The 18,518-nt window shown below is 44.2% G+C and overlaps 1 protein-coding gene across 6 annotated transcripts in view; it reads left to right on the top strand.

Annotated features, from left to right (window-relative positions):
- TRAF7 (TNF receptor associated factor 7) overlaps positions 1-18,518 on the top strand; it is a 55,925-nt gene that overhangs the window by 9,028 nt on the left and 28,379 nt on the right. The window contains exon 1 of one of the 6 annotated variants that reach the window (XM_072599497.1): positions 5,647-7,733. The exons of 4 other annotated variants lie outside the window; for them this stretch is intronic. The gene's annotated coding sequence lies outside the window, so the exon portion shown is untranslated. Of the gene's footprint in view, positions 1-5,646; positions 7,734-18,518 lie in introns of those variants that run through there. One more of the 6 variants, XM_072599505.1, reaches the window with a different exon arrangement.

Here is an 18,518-nt window from a genome sequence, read left to right as displayed (position 1 = left end):
GCCAGCTTTTCAGGTGCTGGAAACATTTTTCTTCTGGATGACCTAAACAAGACAATGGAGTTCTCCAAATGTTTCCCTAGAAAAGACCCCAGAGCCCAAAGGTGTTAGGCAGGAACCTTGGCGAGAGAAGGAAAGGACATTTTTTTCTTCATACATAAATATATGTTCTCAACAAATTACACTATTTATACCTGTTCCCTAAACTAGTCATTCCATTTCTTGCCTCTTTTTCATAAAAGGCATCTCTCGTGGCGAAAATACATTCCCTTCTCTTTGCCTATCACAATATTTATCTTCCTACAAGGCTCCGTTCAGCTGTTACCTTCTTTGTGAAGCCTTCTATGATCTCCCTCCTCCACTCTCTCTCTCCCTCCACCCTTACACCCCATCTGTCTGACTCTCTGTCTCTCGTCTGTCTCTCTGTCTCTGTCTCTCTCTGCCTCTGTCTCTGTCTCACACACACACACACACACACACACACACACACACGCATACGCATACTGCTGGGGTTCTCTCTTCTCAAGTTCTCTTATAATTATGTTTCTGTTGCATCCCTCCAATAGAATGTAAGCTTCTTAAGAGCTTTTTTAGTTTTACTTCATCCTCCCTATTGTCTTTTTATCTTTGTACCTTTCGCCCCTTTGAGTACACCGTACACAGCAGCTACATGATAAATGTTTGTTGAGTTGAATGGAATCAGAAGATTGGTGGGGCAGTGTGAAAGGAGTGACTGGCAGAGAAAAAAGAGCACAAGCGAGGGAGACGGTGATGGAAAGATGAAGAATGATAGTACTAATTGAGGAAATCGGACCCTTTATGGAATGAAAGCATCTGCTCGTAAGCATCATTCGCAAGAGGTAACTGTTAATCTTGACTGAGGAAAGGGCAACTACTAACACACAAGTCAAGTTTGACTGGAAGGCCAGTCCATTGTGTATCAGTGAGCCGGCAATAAAGGAATGTTTCATGAAATGCCTCCTTGAAAGCAGATGGAGTTGAAGTAGTTTCTGTCTAGCAGCATGAATAAATAAGAAGGGACCCCTGCCTGCAGTAGTTTTTACATATAAATCCAAAGAGGGGTTAAGATGAGGGGCAGGGAGGGGGAAGATTGTTGTAATTAAAGGTGATATAAAAAAGAGGTATCAGTTAAAAAAAAATGTTTTAAAACATAATGACAGGGTCCCTCCCAACCAGGAACAGCAGTATCTTCATTTGCCTTTGGGGATGAACTGTGGTCACAGTGGGAAAGAAGGTTGGATTTGGGTGTGGGAGAGGAGGGATTCTGTTCAGTTTATTTCATCTGGATCAAATCCCACTTCTTACACATACTATCTCTGTGATCTAGGGCAATTCCTTTCACCTCCTTGGCCCTCAGTTTCCTCATCTGTAAAATCTAGAAGTTGGTTTAGCTGGCCTCTAAGGGTCCTTCCAGTTGTCTCTGAATGTTGCTCCTGATGTCTGGCCAGAACATAAGCTGTGTTCTAGAGTCACTCCTATGCTGAGAAATCCAGGAAATATTTGTGAATGCATAATCTTTTATTATTTGACCTTTAGTCTCAAAATTAGAGATACACAAAGCAGAGGAGACTGTTGCAATTCAAAATGCAGTGATGTTTTAATGATGGAGACAGGCTCCCCTCCAGATACCACGGGGACCCTCTGTAGAGGCACTAAGTTTCTAGTATGAGAATTATTCAGATCAAAATGTTTCCAATGCATTGTTAGTATCAGATTTGGGTCACTTACACATTTTTGAATGGAGACAATCAATTCAGGTTAGGGTAGTAGTTACTTTGTAATTTTATACAATATTCCTAGTTGTATCCCTCCAGTGACATACACACTCAGAATACTTTGAAGTTTTAAACAGTTTCCTTTTGGGACTGAAATATTCCTTTTGATGTTTAGGTTTTTCTCTCTTTATCTCTCTCTCCCCTCCCTCCCTTTCTCTTCCCCTCTCTCCTCCTCCTCCTTCTTCTCTCTGTCCCCTCCTCTCTCCATCTCCCTTTCCCTCTCCTCTGTCTCCCTCTCTCTGCCCCCTTCTCTCTACCTCCCTCTTCCTTCTTCCCTCTCCATGTGGCATCCATAACTGAGTTTCACAGTGTATGCCCTGCCTACCCTTTTGCCTTAACCAAGCTTTGGGAGAGCTATTTCTGAGCCTTGATCTCCTGAGATATCTCAGCACTAGTTGGTGTGAAGTTGTGCTGCGTGCCCTCTGCCAAAAAGCCAGGGCTGATTCTGGGGAAGAAAACACAGCAAGACAAAGAGGTTTTTTGGAGTCTTCTCCTCAGTTTCCTCTTCTTCGAGGAGCTTTTAGGATGACTGGACAACTTCCTAGTCTGGAGAAGAATTGGTTCTAAAGACTCTTTGACCCAGATATTGCCAGAGCACGTTTTAGGAATGGAAAGGCATGTTTTCTGGTGTGTTTGGGACTTTTTTTCTCATGGAAAGTTAGCAAATGTAGCTTTGATCTGCATTACAGGCCAGGCACACAAGATTTCTGACAGAGATACTTCAAATCAAATGAGGTAGGAATCCAGACAGACTCACTTTAAAGGTCACTTTCCTTTTTCTGGAGGCCAAATAAGTTAGCTCTGAGCAGTTGGGAGGTGAGTGTCACTTGGGAGCCTTTCCTGGTGCTGTTTCCTGATTTTGTATTTCAGCCTGGAAACTTTGTTATTGGAAAACTAACTTCCTCTTGGGTTCTGTGAATTTATCTAAGTGACTCCCTGGCCTGGGCTCCATAGAAAGGCCTTTCTTAAAGTAAAGGAAGCACAGTTGAAAATATAATCCCATGATGATTAATCAAGACTCTGAGAGTTTCATTTTGGATTTAGCAACTTCTGTCCAGCCTGTCAGTCAACAAATATTAAGTGCACAGTGCTAACCAAATCTGGGGATACAAAGACAAAAACCAAATAGGCCCCAGCCTTCTGTCAGAGCTATCAAGTACACATATATTTATGTACAAAATTTATGCTGAATCTACATGAATAAGTATATATAGTAGGATAATGGGGAGAGGAAGATTGGGAAAGGTCTCATGTAGGAGATGGTACTTGAGTTGAGCTTTGAAGGAAGTTAGGGCATCTGGGAGGAGAGAATGCATGTCAGGCATGGGGCAGCCAGTGAAAAGGCGTGCAGATGGGAGATAGAATGTCATATATGAGGAAGAATAAGAAAGACAATTTGGGTGAATAATAGACTGTACGAAGGGAAGTAGCACAAAGTTAGAAATGTTCATCTAATACATAGTCACATAAAGTCAGCTCTGTATGTCAAAGAGTTTGCATTTGATCCTAGTGATCCTGGGTTGCTCCTGAAGTTGGAGGGGAGAAGTGACACAACGAGGCCTGTGCTTCAGGAATGTCATGTTGGCAGTTGCCCTTTGGAGGATGATTGGAGAGGATGGTGGCACAGTTGGGGCCATAGCAGAGGCAGATCACTGATTAGGCACACTTTTGCAGCTGAAAGAGCACACTGGATTAGGAGTCAGTCACGCATTTATTAAACATTTCCTATGTTCCAGGCACTGTGCAAAACACAGAGGATACAAAGAAAGGCAAAAATAGTCCTGGTTTCAAGGAGCTCACATTCTAATGAAAGAGGGTCCATGTAAATAACTAGATACTTGCAAGACAGGCAGAGTAGATGGAAGGTAATCTTAGAAGGGAAGGCACTTAGAGAACTGGGAAAGACCTTTTACAGAAGGATGGTTGTGAGCTGAGCCTTGAAAGAAGCTAGGGAAACCAGGAGGCAGAGATGAAGAGGAAGAATATTTCAGTCATGGGGTTAGGTGGTACAGAAGGCAGGAAATCTGGAGGAGTGCCATGTGTGTGGAACAGCAAGGATGCCTGGGTAGCTATATGGGAGGGGAGTAAGGTAGAAGAAGATTGGAAGGGACCAGGCTGCAAAGAGCTTTCAGTGCCAAATAGAGGATTATCTCTTTGACCCTAGAGGCAATAGAGGGTCATTGGAGTTTACTAAATACGTGTCTGTGTAGCTGGCATTGGGTGACATGGTCAGACCTGTGCTCCAGAAGAATTGATCTGACAGCTAAGTGGATAATGAAATCGAATGGGCAAAGATAAGACAGAGAGAACAATTAGAAGAGATCTGCAGTTGTCCAGGAGAAAAGTGAAGAGGGCCTGAGTTAGTTAGTAGAGAGAAGGGAACTTATGTGAGATGTTGTAAAGGTAGGAAGGATAAGATTTGGCCACAGGTTGGATATGTGGGGTTAGGGAAAGTGAGGAGTTGAGGATTGTAGATAGTAGATCAAGATTGTAAACCTGGATGACTAGAGGGGAGGATGGTGGTGCCCTCAGTAATAAGGAAATTTGGAAGAGGGAGGAGATGAGAGGAAAAATCTGTTTTGGACATATTGAGTTTGAGAGGTCTACAGGACATCCAGTTTGAGATGTTCAGTTGATGATGTGGCACTGTAGCTCAGCAAAGAGGTATATGGACCTGGGCATCACCTATGTAGGAAAGGATCATTGAACCCATAGGAAATAAATGAAAAGGTATAGAAGAAAAGGAGAAAAGGACCGAGGCCAGAGCCTCGGCAGTACCCACAGTTAATGAATATGATATGTGTTGGGATTGGAAGTTCAAATCCGTGTGGACGGTCTCCGGCGGGTAAAAGTGGGACTTCTAAATCTTAGAGTCTTACGAGGCCCTCCATGAACAGCGGGGATTCGAGAAGGTCAGACTGAGCTAGCTCGGCTAGCTCGGGTATTTCCGCCTCTCCCCGGGAGATACGTGATGGGTGGAGTCTCCCTGCCCTCGAGGTCGTCCCGGATCTGGGCACACTATTGTTATCTAACAGCACGGTATTCAGATGCAAACTGTGTGGCTGAAGGTTAAGTAGGATTGAGGAAGCCTGAAAGCTCTCTTAGCACGTGAGGAGCCAAGAGGACAGTAGGCTCCGCTTCTCTTCTTTCCTCTCTCCCCTCCCCCTCTCTCCCCGCTTGTACTTCTACTTCCAATCCCTTAAGATCCTAGCCTCCTTAGGAAATCTCCCCCTCTTCCTCCTAAGGAAGACCCCCCCTGCACTTGTAACTAGACCCTGAAATAAAGCTCAACCCTTGTTCGACTCTGGAACGTCCTTTCTCTCATATGAGCATCCGGTTTTGGCCAACCGAAGACCTCGGAGGTGAGGTAAGAAGACTCGGGTAGCCCACACAGGCCTCTAGGACTGGCAGATATGGATAAAGAACCAGCAGAAGAGACTGAGAAGTGCTTAAGCAGTTGAACCAGGAGAGAGCAGTGCCACATCAATGCAGAGAGTATGGTGCTCCTGAGGAGAAGGTGCTGCAGGGAGGTTAGCAAGGATGAGGATTGGAGAAAGGCCATTGGATCTGGCAGTTACGAGATTATTGGTAACTTTGGAGAGAATAGTTACTTTTTTTTTTTTAAATTAAATTTATTTATTTAGCTTTTAACATTTATTTTCACAAAATTTGGGGTTACAAATTTTCTCCCCTTTTATTCCCTCCCCCCCCCAAACACCAAGCATTCTAATTGCCCCTATGACCAATCTGCTCTCTCTTCTATCATCCCTCTCTGCCCTTGTCTCCGTCTTCTCTTTTGTCCTGTAGGGCCAGATAGCTTTCTATACCCCTTTACCTGTATTTCTTATTTCCTAGCGGCAACATTACTCGACAGTTGATCCTAACACTTTGAGTTCCAACTTGAGAATAGTTACTTTTGAATGATGAGATCAGAAGCCAGATTGCTGAGGGCTTAGAAGAAAATGAGAGAAGAGGAAGTGAAGGCAGAAGGCCTGGGTTCTAGTCCTGACTCTGCCTAGTTGTGTAACCTTAAGTAAATTTCTTAAGCTCTGAGCCTTAGGGAGTCTCATCTGTGAAATCAGGATAACCTAATCCTCTCTACATCACAGGGCTATTGTGGGGATCAGATGAAATCATATATGTTAGAGCACATTGTAACTTTTGAGTACTTTACAAATCTGGGAAGTCTAGATGAATAATGATAGCAGTAATAATGCTAACGAGATGGGGATGGTTAGCATTATATGGTGCCTACTAGGTGCCAGACACTGTGCTAAAATTTTACAAATGTTATCTCTTTGGATCCTTACTGCCCAGCATGGGAAGTGCTGTTATTATCCCTGTTTTATAGTTGAGGAAACTGAGGTAAACAGGTTTAAGTGACTTCACCAAGGCCAGTGTCTGAGGCCAGATTTGAACTTAGGTTGTCTTCACTGCAGGGCCCTTTTTCCACTTTAGGCTTTATCTACTTACCTGCCTAGCTACCTCCATTAGATCAGATTACATTAGATTAAAGCTATCTGGGACATTCAAGACCATCCAGCATAGGGCTTCTTAACCTGCAGGGTAAGGGGGTTGTCCGTGGATAGATTTTAGATGGTCTGTCAACTTGGATAGGAAAAAGAAATTACATCTGTATTTCAGTACAATTGGTTCACTTTGTAATCCTATGTATTTTGTTTTATGCCTTTAAAACTTGAGCCCCTAAGCTTCACTGCTCTGCCAAAGGAGTCCAGGACACAAAAAGGTGAAGAAGACCCCTGATCTAGTATAACCACTTGGTTGTGCAGATGCCAAAGTGAAACCGTTGTTATTTAGAATCACCCAGAGGCTCACACACCCTCCCTTCCCACTCCCCCCCCCACCAAAGATAGTCACTGCCAAGGCTTGGGGCAGAGTAGCCCTGAGCTATGCTGTGCTGTGCTGTATGGTCTCCCCACATGATTCATTTGCATTCAGCCATAAGAGTTTGGAATCACTGTGATCTCCACACTTTGGACTGCGTCCTGTTGCTCTGGACAAGAAGCAGCACAGTATGGTGGAGAGCTTTTAGAGTCACAAGCTTCCAGGCCACACTCTGCCCTCACTGTTTCTGGGCTTCTGGGCAAGTTACTGCTTCTCTCTGGGTCTCAGATTTCTCATCTGTGAAATGAGAGAGATTGAACTAGATCTGAGGTGTCCAATAGAAACATTCCTGCAGGTGGATAGTGACTTAGAAAATCACAAATGAACATTATCTGGGGTGTATTGTATTTTTTTGGTTAAACATTTCCCAATTACTTTTTAATCCAGTTCTTGAGATTGACCCCACTGAGCTAGATGATTTCTAAGATCCCTGTGCTCCTCTGATCAAGGCTTGAGGCTGTGTTAAGAGGGAACATCAGGTAACTGGAGGAGGGGGGATGTCATGGATTGCAAAATCAAATCCTATTTGTGCTCAGCTTTTTAAAACCTTGAAATATCTTAGTATTGAGATTCAAAATCCAAAAAAAAAAACAAAACCCAACAACCAATCTGCTTAGTTGGGAAAGCTGCTTCTCATTTCACAACTTAGTCAAATGTAGCTGGTGCCTTTCCATTGAGGATTCTTTCTATGTGACTGAAGATGTGAACAGAAACCTTTTCCCACCTTTCTTCCATCTTCTCACCTCCCCTAGAAAGCTTAGGGCCTTTAAGATGAATCTGTTCCTGCTAATGAAGATGGGGACAGTTTGCCTTCTTAAAATCATTCAGTTTGGGACAAACTCAACCCAGCTGCAGCAGGAGTTGTGATTGGCTGAGGCCTGGGGTTTTCCAGGGTGATTTGCATATTGTCCAGTTCTCTGCATGCCTTTCTGTTTACATCACTTCAGAGAGACACATAGAGGCACCCACGCAAATTGAGCAAGAGACATTTTGAAAGAGGATGAGTGTGCAGGACCAGCAAGAATTTCCTATGAGGTAAAGTGTTTGTCTGTTCTTCTAGGCTTGGGGGTAGCAGTTGGGTATATTTCAGCAGAGTTGCTGATGCTTCCACCACCCCCACCATCACTACGGGTTGGATTTGTTGCTGATTAAATTGGCATTTTTCACTTTTCCTGTAGCAAACTGTGGTTCCTGGTAGCATATGGATATTAAAATTCAGGTTGGTTTATCATCAGCAAACTCATACTGACCCAGCAACTTAACTGTTTTCTGTTCTGTGACTGAAGTGGTAGCCCAGGCTAAGGGGGATTTTAAAATGAAGTTAATTTCCAGTCTCTTAACTTAGCATCTCTCAGGGAACACTTCATTTCATGTTTGCTGAGTACTGTTGGCTAATTTGCTGCCAACTTGTTTTCCCAGTGAAATCTTGCCTTAGACATTTCTATATTTCCTCAGTTTCTTTGCTCTGGACTTTGGACCCCTGGCTGAGCAGTTATCAGGACTAAACCTTAGCCCAAACCTGCTCAGATATTCTGCTGTTTGTCTTACCCTCCCAGGATAGAAAATGGTAGTTGCAAGTTGTTGCGTCCTGTTTGAAATCTCTGTCAAAACCATGCCTTGTGAGAGCCTTTGGGTTTTGGCTTTTCTTTTGTGTGGAGGGAGTAAATACCTGTTTCATACCCAGGGCAGGGGAAAAGACGGTGCCTTCCTACTGGCAATTTTCCTATGTAAAGAGCGTCTCGATCTGCCCTAGAAGCAAAGCTGTAGTTTTCATGTTGGTGCCAGCTGAGATGTCCTAGTTAGAGCTGTGTGGTCCAGAGTTTCCAGGGTTTCAAGGCACAGCGGAGGAGAACAGAAGGGAGACCCTGAGGGCTGTCCTAGTTTTGTTTTGTGTGTGAACCAGACAGCACGGAGGCGAGGAATTGAAGTCACATGTTTTCCTGAACAGAGACTGCTAGTGATTGTTCCTGGGTTGTAGAAGCTGGCTGGCCTTTTGACCCTTGGGATCTCACTTTTTGTAGCACCTTTTCTTTCCTGTAATAGATTTTTGGAGATGCCACAGGCTGTCAGGCATACTGCTTAATAGTTTATCTACCATGTCCACAGCCCTGTGCCACCAAGAGCCTGCATCCTCCTCTGAGTTAGTGTGGCTTAGCTTTGGGTTCAGCCTGGAGTAGAATCAGAATTCCTAGCACTGGAAGGGACGCTAAAATCCTCCAGTCCAACCTTCCCATTTTGTAAGATCCAGGGAGTTCATGACCTGAGTCACAGTAACGTAGAGAGCCGGGACCCAGGGCTGCATTTCTTTTATTTCACCACTTGGGGATGAAGGAATACTCAGGGTTGGAATGGATCAAACAACCATATAGCCAATCTAGTTGGAAGTGAAAGTTCTCATCTTTCCCACTAGCCCTAGGAATGAACAGTATAGGGGGTGGGAGTGGGGTGGTGAGGTGTGCATCATTGTCCTGGAGCCCTGCATCAGATTTCTTCTCATTCCAGAATATTTGAAAAGGTATTTGAAGTGCATTGCCTTCATGCTGGGTGGCTCTTCCCTCTGTGAGCACTCATCCTCCTGGAAGCCCCTTTGCCTGTATGGCACCGTCCTGTTCCAACTGTCTGTGAGACGCTGTAACAATGTTCATCCCACTGGAGCGTCACTTCACTGCCCCCTTTAAGACTGTGGACAGTTTGTGTTTATGGGTCTATTTGGGGATGTTTGGACCAGTCAACCAGTTACTGTTTCTTGGATGTGCATGGTATTAATCTCTTTGCTCGTGTAATCTCTAGTACTGTAGTGGAAAGAACATTGGTTTTGGAATCAGAGGACCCTAGGTTTGAATTCTTTCTCTGACACTCTCTGACCTTGACAAGTCACTTAACTGCCCTGGGTCTTATCTCAAAATTGAGGGGACTGGACTATGTACCCTCTGAGTTCCTTTGCAGCTCTGAATCTATGACCTGTGACCATGTAGAAAAGCAAAAACTTGGACTGTGTCTTCACAGCGCTGCCAAATTAGTTAAGGAAATGAGACATATGGAAAGGCCAGCTAATGTAGTCCAGCAAGATGTGGCAAGTGCCAGATGAATGGAAGAGACTCCAGGCCAGTAATTCAGAAAAGGGAGAGATCACTGTGAACCTGGAAGACTTCCTGGTGGAGGTGGGACTTGAGTAATAAGCAGTATTGATCAGGGAGGGAAGGGGGAGCAAACATTCCAAGGTGAATTCTATGAGCACTGGTGCAGAGATAAGAATACACTTAGGACTGTTTAGGGAACAGTCAAGAGACCAGCCTTTACGTAGGGAGATGTAGCTGTGTTCACGCTAATACCATCGATATGGTCCTAGTCAGCTCTAGACTAGAATTTAGACATGTGTGGCTGAGTCCCAGCTTTATTATAGACTTTGGACCAGTCACTTTCAGAGGCTCTCTTTCTTCACTTATGAAATGAAAATGATGGCCCCGCCCCTGCCCTCCCTACCTCCCAGGGGTATTGTGAGCATCAGAGAAGACATCGGAAAGCTGTGAAGTTGATACAGAGAGGTGGGTGGTGGTGTTCTTACGTAGATCTTTATTAGGGAGACGATAGGCCTGTAATAGGGTCATCTGCACCTTCATACCTTCAAATCCAGGCCTAGAGCATAAGGAAATTTGGATAATTAGCTCATGATCCTAGAAAACATCACCTGGCTCATTTGGGGATTTAATGTGGTCCCCTTTCAGCCTCTGTTGTAAGCTCTCTTCCCCATACTGACTCAACTTCATTTCTAGAACATTTATAGTCCCTGCCCTCAAGAACTCCCATCACAAATCCATGACAACACACACACACACACACACACACACACACACACACACACACACACACACACACACACACACACACACACACACACTTAGAAAATATGTTGGCTATATGAAACTTCAGCCCATAGTATAGTAACGTCTTCCGTAAGACACAAAATTGTGTGTGTTAGAACCCTCTAGGTTCTAGCACTAGCACTAGGAACCATGAAATGTCAGAATTGGGAAGGAAGTTGGGGGTTATGTAATCTGACCCCCTCTTTTTACTGATGAGGAAACTAAAGCCCAAATGGATACAGGGACTTCTCAAAGATCATGAGTTAGCAAAAAGAGCACTGGACAGAATAAGAGCAGAAGACCCGAGTCTGACTCCCCGCACTCCTATGTCAATCAACGTTTCTCAGTTAACTATATGTAAGGCCTTTGGGAAACTGACAAATATTAGTCTTTCCTTTCAAGACGTTTGTTTTCCATGTTGATGTTACCAATCAGCTTAGGTTTGGCAGTGCCCGAGAAGAGCCAGATGGCTGTGGTTGCTTAGCTTGGGCTCTGGGACAAGGGCTCTATACCCGGAAAGGGTCACATCTGAGAAGGAAGCAGTGTTTGAAGGCAGATATGTGGTAGGGGTGAGGGGGTCAGACAGAATCTGCTACAGAAGCTATTTAGCTTTTTGTAGACATTCTTATCCTTGATAGTTTATGTCTAAAGGAACAATACTTTTCAATCCCATTGGTTTATGGAATTGTCAGGCTTTTTTCTCTCCAATCCCAGGCAGGAATTGCTGCTGGTCTCCCTGTCAGGCTGATGGCCTCCACCCCTATATCCCCACCCTAACCCACCATCACCATCACCCACCAGCTTGAGAAAAATTCCAGCACCTAAAAGTGGGTCTCCCACTTTTAAAGTTAGTGTTGCAGTTTCCAATATAACACCATCCCCACTCACTCCTCCATCCCCTGTCCCATTCGCTTCTTATCTCCTATGGGCTCTGTCACTGAAGGGGCCAAGGAAGCTGGCCTGTACACAAGACAGGCTGAACTACTAATGATCAACTGGTTTGTTGGCATCAAAAAGCTTCTGGTGGCCTCAGGGTTTCTGCTGATCAGACAAGATATGAAGAGGGGCAAGAAAAGTCTTTGGACACAGACTGGGCAGCAGGGTTCAGTGCATGAAAGCGTTGGGTGCCCTAATGAACACATCAGTAATAATGAGGATGATAAAATTGATGTAATGCTTTAAGGTTTTATATATATTATCTTATTTTATCTTCACAGTTCTGTGAAGTATGTACTATTATTACCTCCATTTTACAGATGAGAAAACTGAGGTTGAAAGCAGTTAAGTGATTTGCCAGGGAGGGGTCACATTATTAAGTATCTGCGATGGTATTTGAACTCCTTCAGATCCTCTGACTCCCAAATCTTGTCTCCATTAGGAGCTCCTTGGTCATCTCCGGTCGACCAAATGCCTAGGAGCTCTTCTCAGGAGGCCCTCCATACAGGCTTGCTACACCTTTCTTCCTGCTTCCCTTTTTTCCTTTTTTGGCAGAAACCGGGAAGTCACATTCAAAGTCAGCTGAGAAGTTGTGGGCCTAGACCATGGACCTGTAGAGTCTGATACTTGTTTTTAGGTATAATTCTTACTCTTAGGAAAAGATATGACAGTGACAATGCTAAACTGGGACACATAGCCACTTAGCCCTCTTGTGCTATTGTAGGTCATCCAAAAGGAGATCTGGCATAGTGTGGTGAAAAGATTGCTGTATTTGAAATCAAGACCTAGATTCAGGTCCCAGTCCTGCTCCTTACTCTCTTGTGACCTTAACTCTCTAGGTTTCAGTTTCTTCATCTGTGCAGTGAGAAAGCCACTCTGAAATCCTGTGATACTAGACTTGGGGGAGCTGTCTGGGCATAGCAGCGAGGTAGTTTTCTTTCCCAAGAGATGGCAAGGTGGGTTGCTTTTGTAACATAATGTCAACGATTGAGGTTCTAATACAACTCGTAAACAGATCTTTGGTGGTAGAACCATGACTCTTGGAGTCTCTGATGCTGCCCATGAGACCAGCAAAATTGATGAGAAACCTGACAGGCTTGGCCTACGCCTGACCCTCTCAGGTTTTCTGTGTGGCTCAGTAGAACAGCCACTAGGGTTCACCGGCTGCCTGGTCATGCAAAAGGGACGCAAGGGACACTTTTAATAGAGCACTTTTTATAAATGCATCTGGTGCCACGAGGGCAAAGAGACTTCTACTCCTCACAGTCCCTCCTGTTTCTTTTTTTGCCACTAGCAAATCCAAGTCCTCTCTTACTGGAGCTCCTCAGACCCCAGATCACCTGGTAGGAAGAAGTCACCCATTTCACACAGTTTTCTCTGTGTCTGCTTTTTCCCTTATTCCCCCGGGAGGAATAAGGACCAGTCCTGTGATTTCAAGTATAGAGAACTTCCATAGGAAGCAATTCCTTCTACCAGTGCAAGCCAGCATCTTCTCTGCAATTTATAGTCTTAGAGAATTGCCTAGTTCTCAATGGTGGGGTCAAACTCAGATAGAAATTGATCCCTATGGGTCACATATTGACTTAGAAAACCACAAATTGACATAATTTATGTTGTATTTTTATTTATTTTCTTAAACATTCCCCAACTGCATTGTAATCTGGTTGAAGCTGTGCTGGGACCTCAAGCACTGAAAGGTTTAGTGACTTGCCTAGAGTCACACAGCAAGTATGTGTCAGAGATGGGACTGGAACTCAGATCTTCCTGGCTTCCAGGCTACTTCTACCACATTGTCTTTGTATTCCTCAGTAACAGCACAAATAAATACACTTGGCTATTTAAAGGAGATTTACCATAAGGTACCATGTGGAGATGTCTACACTGGGGGAGTAGGCACAATAACAGATTGAAAGGGCAATAGTTTTACAATTTACAAAACTTATGGCTGATTCTGACCCTTAGTACCAATGACAAAACATATGGTTTATTCTCCTTAGTTCCTACCTGCCTTTTTTCTTGGCCTGGGCCTTCATAGCAACTCATTTCTAGTTCTACCCCAATGGATTTGACTGGGCAAGGGAAGTCCTCTGGAATCTGGTTGTCCAACCCTCACTATGGTGTGTGGGGACCTGGGACCTAGAAGAGACCTTCCTTCTGCAATTTCCTCTCACCATTAGCTCTTAGAATTTGTGGCCCATTGCTTACCTGTAAAACAGGGGAGTTTGAACCAGATGACAAGGTCCATGAGAACCAGACCAAAGGTCCAGTTTGTAGAATGTGTTTCAAGGTTCTTGGCATACTGTATAGAGTGCCAGGCCTGAAATCAAGAAGACTTATCTTCCTGAGTTCAAATCTGTCCTCAAGCACTTACGATGTAACCCTGTGCAAATCATTTAACCTTATTTGCCTCAGTTTTCTCATCTGTAAAATGAACTGGAGAAGGAAATTGCAAACCATTCCAGTATCTTTGCCAAGAAAACCCCAAAATGGGGTCATGACGAGTCAGACACAATTCAAACAACTGAACCACAGTAACACCCGTAAGAACAGGGTTGAGGCAAAGGGGAAAGTAGTTTAACCTATTGGCCATGGCCTAGGGAGGTCTGTTTTGTTCTCAGCATTCCCACCAAAAAACAAAAAAAAAGCCTCCTTGGGTCTCAATCTAGTGTCCCATCCTTCTTCCCCAGGGGCATCTCCATGCTCTGACCCTATCAGAAACTACTCTTCCCCTTGCCTCAACTTGATTCTCCAGGCTGGGTCTTCTGTCTGGCTCTTACCTTTCAAAAACTTAAAAGAATTACAGTACTCTAAGGGGACCTTATCATCTGGTTCAAAACCTTCATTTTCCAGAGAAGGGGAATCTCTTACCCAAACTAGCAAGTAGTGAATCCAGGACCTGAATCAGGTTTTCTGACACCAAGTCCAGAACTTGCCACTACACTATAAATGACCTCTTACATCTATGCCCTGTGGTTTTAGCCCTTTGGACTAGGCCCATGTCAGACTTCTCTAATCCTCACCATCTATGCTTTTATTGTGTATCTGCTCATCCCAAATTAACTTATTTTCTGGCTCTCAACCTGTGCTCCTAAGTAAATTCCTAATTCCCCAATATTGGCCTAAGTTCATGGATATATCTGTAATCCAGTAGAGATTCTTCCCTTTTCCAGCTACCTTATGCTACCTCAGAGGCATAACACTATCATGTGGGCCTGTGGGCCTGTGGATCCTGAAGGCAGCATGGTATTGTAATGCAGAACTACATGGCATTATCCAGAATCATCAGCATATTGTCTCTCTCCCTCACCTTCCCCAGCAATTTGACCAAAGTCATGTCACCACAGAGTATAATCAGTGCCAAAAGTTTCTATCTCTGGGGTACAGAAATTTATTTTGCATTAAGTCAAATGACCCCTTTAAAAGTCAACGTTTGAGTGGATATTATTGCAGAGGGCACAATTTTCAAGTGTGAAAGGTTTCAGATGAAGTTTTCAGGCCTTGCTTGGCACTCGCAGATGCCTCTGGCCTGTGTTTGGGGTTTCACCCACTGTACATGGAAATAAGGCAAGACCCCAGTGTGTTCAGGAGGAGCAATGGCCGGGGTTGTTTCTAGTTGTTTATCTAAAGCTTTCACTAGCCCTTAGCCTGGCTTTTTTTTTTAAACCTAGACTAATTTTTCTCAGGGCCCTGTGGCCTGATGACTAGGGCTGATTATATAATAATAAGAGCTCACATTTATAAAGGTTTTCAAAGTACTTTAGATGCATTGTCCTATTTGATCCTCAGAGCAGCCCTGTGAAGTAGCTATTACTGGTATGATTAATTGTATTTTACAGATGAGAAAACTGAAGCTCAGAGGGAGGAAGTAGTTTGCCCAGGGTTACAGAAGCTACTAAGTATCAGAAGCAGAATTCGAGTCAGGCTGCCATCTCTTCCTTTTATACCCAACATGGCTCACACATGTTGAACTACGAGGCAGCAGCAGGGCCCTTTGGAAAGGAAACCAGAGTTCCCCAGCAGTGTCAGAAGAATGAAAGGGCAGCATCCTTCAGTGTGGGGTGCATGAGGTACTGGCCCCACCTGGATTTGTTGGCCAGGGTGGGACCAAACCTGGGGATTTGAGACCTTGAGCCAGAAATCCCAGTTAATGAAATAAATGTCTGATTTATTTCAGCACACCATTATTAATCACCTACTATAGATTCAGACCCTATGCTGGGTCTTGGGGGATTTAAGATGAATGAATAAAAAAATTATTAAAGATTTAATATATGCTAGGCAAGTTTTTAAAAGAGTTAGGCCCTGCCCTCAAGAAGCTTATATTTTAACGAAGAAGGTAACATATATAGGGAAGTAGTGACTAAGAGAGGTTTGTTCCGGGAAGGTGGCAGACAGTGAGATGACCTGCGTGAAGGACTGAATGGGATGTGAAGTCAAAGCATGGTCTGGTACCTAGGCCAGTTTTAGATAGTGAGATAAGTGAGCTATTTTGTACACATTCAGGGCATTAGGATGGGAAATTAATCAGATATGGTCCCTGCCCTCCCAGAGCTTATACTAGCATCAGAAAATATTCCCTGTTTATTAGAACTCTGCAGAAATGGAATGCCCTGCGAAGGGAATGGGTTCCCTTTCTCTGGAAGTCTTCAAACAAAGGCCACGTGATGTTGATTATGTTGTAGAGAAGATTCTTGGTCAAGCATGACATTAGATGGCCCTGAAGTCCCTTCCAGCTATCAGTTTCTATGTTAGAATGACACCTGTGTAGAAGCATTCAAGAAGACATGAGATTGGCTCTGGTGAACAGATTGATGGAGCCCAAAGAACTCTGGACCTTGAACTCAGAAGACCTGAGTTCCAGTTCAAGTCTAGCCACTAAAATTTAGCTGCATGCCTTTGGGCAAATCATTTCATGTCTCTGAGTCTGTTTCTTCATGTGTCAAATGGACATATTAATGCTAGTTGTAATTACCTTGGAGGATTGTGAAGAAAACACTCTGTAAACTATGAAGTACTTACATAGAAAAGTGACAGTATTACGAATTATTATATTAAAGGAGGGAAATCCTCTCAAATGTTGATTATGTCTTATTTGCATTATCCTTCACTGTGAATTTATAGTTGTTATTTTAGAATTAATAATAATACTCTTAATGTGTTGTTTTTTAAGGAACTGGTCCACATTGGGCAATATTTTTCTCGTCTCTCTGCTGCCTTTGCTCCTGGATGGGGCCCAAGCAACAGAGCAACATTCATCCTTGGCTTCTGAGCCTAGGCCTCACACATGGCCCCAAGAGAGGAAAAATAGTGCCTTGCCCAAAGAGCTCAGCCATGTCTTAGTGTGACCTCTGAGCCAGGTCTGGGGAGCACAGTCCCCTTTCTGTCATCAGGGCTTTTGAACCAAAACGCCTGTGGAATCTTACCCTCTCATCTGTGTGGTCCCAAATCTTATTTTTTCCCAGCCTAAAAAACCTAGCCACATATTTGCTTCATCCAGCAATCCAGGCAACAAAGCCCTTGGGTGGATTGGGCGGGGAGAATGTGAAGTCTGCTGCCTCAGTCTCCAGAACCAGCATTTGCCCTGGACGTGACTTGTCTCTGTACCAGGAGGGTCCCCCCTCTAATCCCTGAATCACCTACAGTACACAGCTGATGGCTACTCCCTCTGCTCCTACTGGTTTCTAGTTGTAACAACCTCGATGAGGTTGGATGGATGGGGTGAGGTTGGAGCTACAGTAACTGTCTTGCCTCTCCCATGTTCAGACTTCAGTCACTACTCAGAGCCAAGAGATGGACAAAAGCTAGGAGATTTTGAGGTATGGTGAGGGAGCAGGACAGTAAAGGGAGAGGAAAAAAAATTGGGTGGCACAGTCATGTCTGGTTCCATCTGCCTGTCTCTGCGACTTCTTTCATTTCCTTTTGGTTCTCTGCTCTGAGGTAGGCCAGACTCCCTGCCCTCCTGGGCTGTCTTCTCCTTTGTCTTCTTTCTGAGAGTATCCAGTACCCAAGAATGAGATCCCATTCTCTGTAGGGATAACTAGGTTGTCTTTTTGCTGCCCCTTTCTGTTCCTCCTCTGGGCCAGCTTCTTCCTCTCAGTGGACCAGGTCTCTAGGTCAGACACGAGCCCATTCTGCCCTTTGGTAAGGAGGGAATATGTTCCTGAAGCAGTCTAAAGCTAAGCAGATGGAGGGAGTGGTGATCGCCGGCATCCTCCTGACTAGTTTCCCTTTCACATGTCCTCAGCCTCCTTGTACACACCCTGCCTCCTGTAAGCCCGAGGCTATTTGACCATTAGCATCTGTTTCTGTTTTCAGTACAGGCACCAGTGTTAATAATCATAATATTTTCATAATTTTCCAAGTATGATGGCTAGGATGCAATGGCTTCGAAATCAGGAACCCTGGGTTCGAGTCTTGTTTCTTACTTTAACTAGGTTAAATTACTGATCTAAATACCTCACAGGGACAGTGGGGCTAGTAATCCCTGGCCTTCATACCTCACAGGCTGTTATGAAAAAACTAGATGGGAAAGCATTCCTGACCCGGAAATCACTGTCCACATGTAAGTGTCAATTAACTAGCATGGACCAGTTCTTCTAGAAGGCAGAATCTCACATTTTAATGGGGAAGGCACCGTGTAAATAACTAGGGACATACAAGCGCTAGACACTTAGGTTGCCATCTGAGGTAACATAGCGTTTTGGGTGACCTCTCTGAGCTCCAGCACGGCTAGTCAGTGGTTGAACTGAGAGTAGAGTACATGGCTCCTGATTCCAAATTTAGTGGTGTTTTTTATGCTATGCTGCATAATGGCATATCAGGGACTCCACAGGGACTTCTACAGCATCTGCCTGCCTTCAAGACTGATCCTAGAGGGTAAGGCCATTGACCTTTTTAAAGTCAGTGACAAGAGGCAGATCCTTGGGCTTAGCTTGGAGATAAGTGCCATCTGCAGAATGTGGAATTGCTATTGTGGGCAACAAGAGAGAAGTCTCCCTGCCCACCCTGAGCATATGATGAC

The sequence above is a fragment of the Notamacropus eugenii genome, chromosome 1 (assembly GCF_028372415.1).
Source record: "Notamacropus eugenii isolate mMacEug1 chromosome 1, mMacEug1.pri_v2, whole genome shotgun sequence".
NCBI classification, from domain to species: domain Eukaryota; kingdom Metazoa; phylum Chordata; class Mammalia; order Diprotodontia; family Macropodidae; genus Notamacropus; species Notamacropus eugenii.
This window is presented reverse-complemented; position numbering and strand designations above follow the sequence as displayed.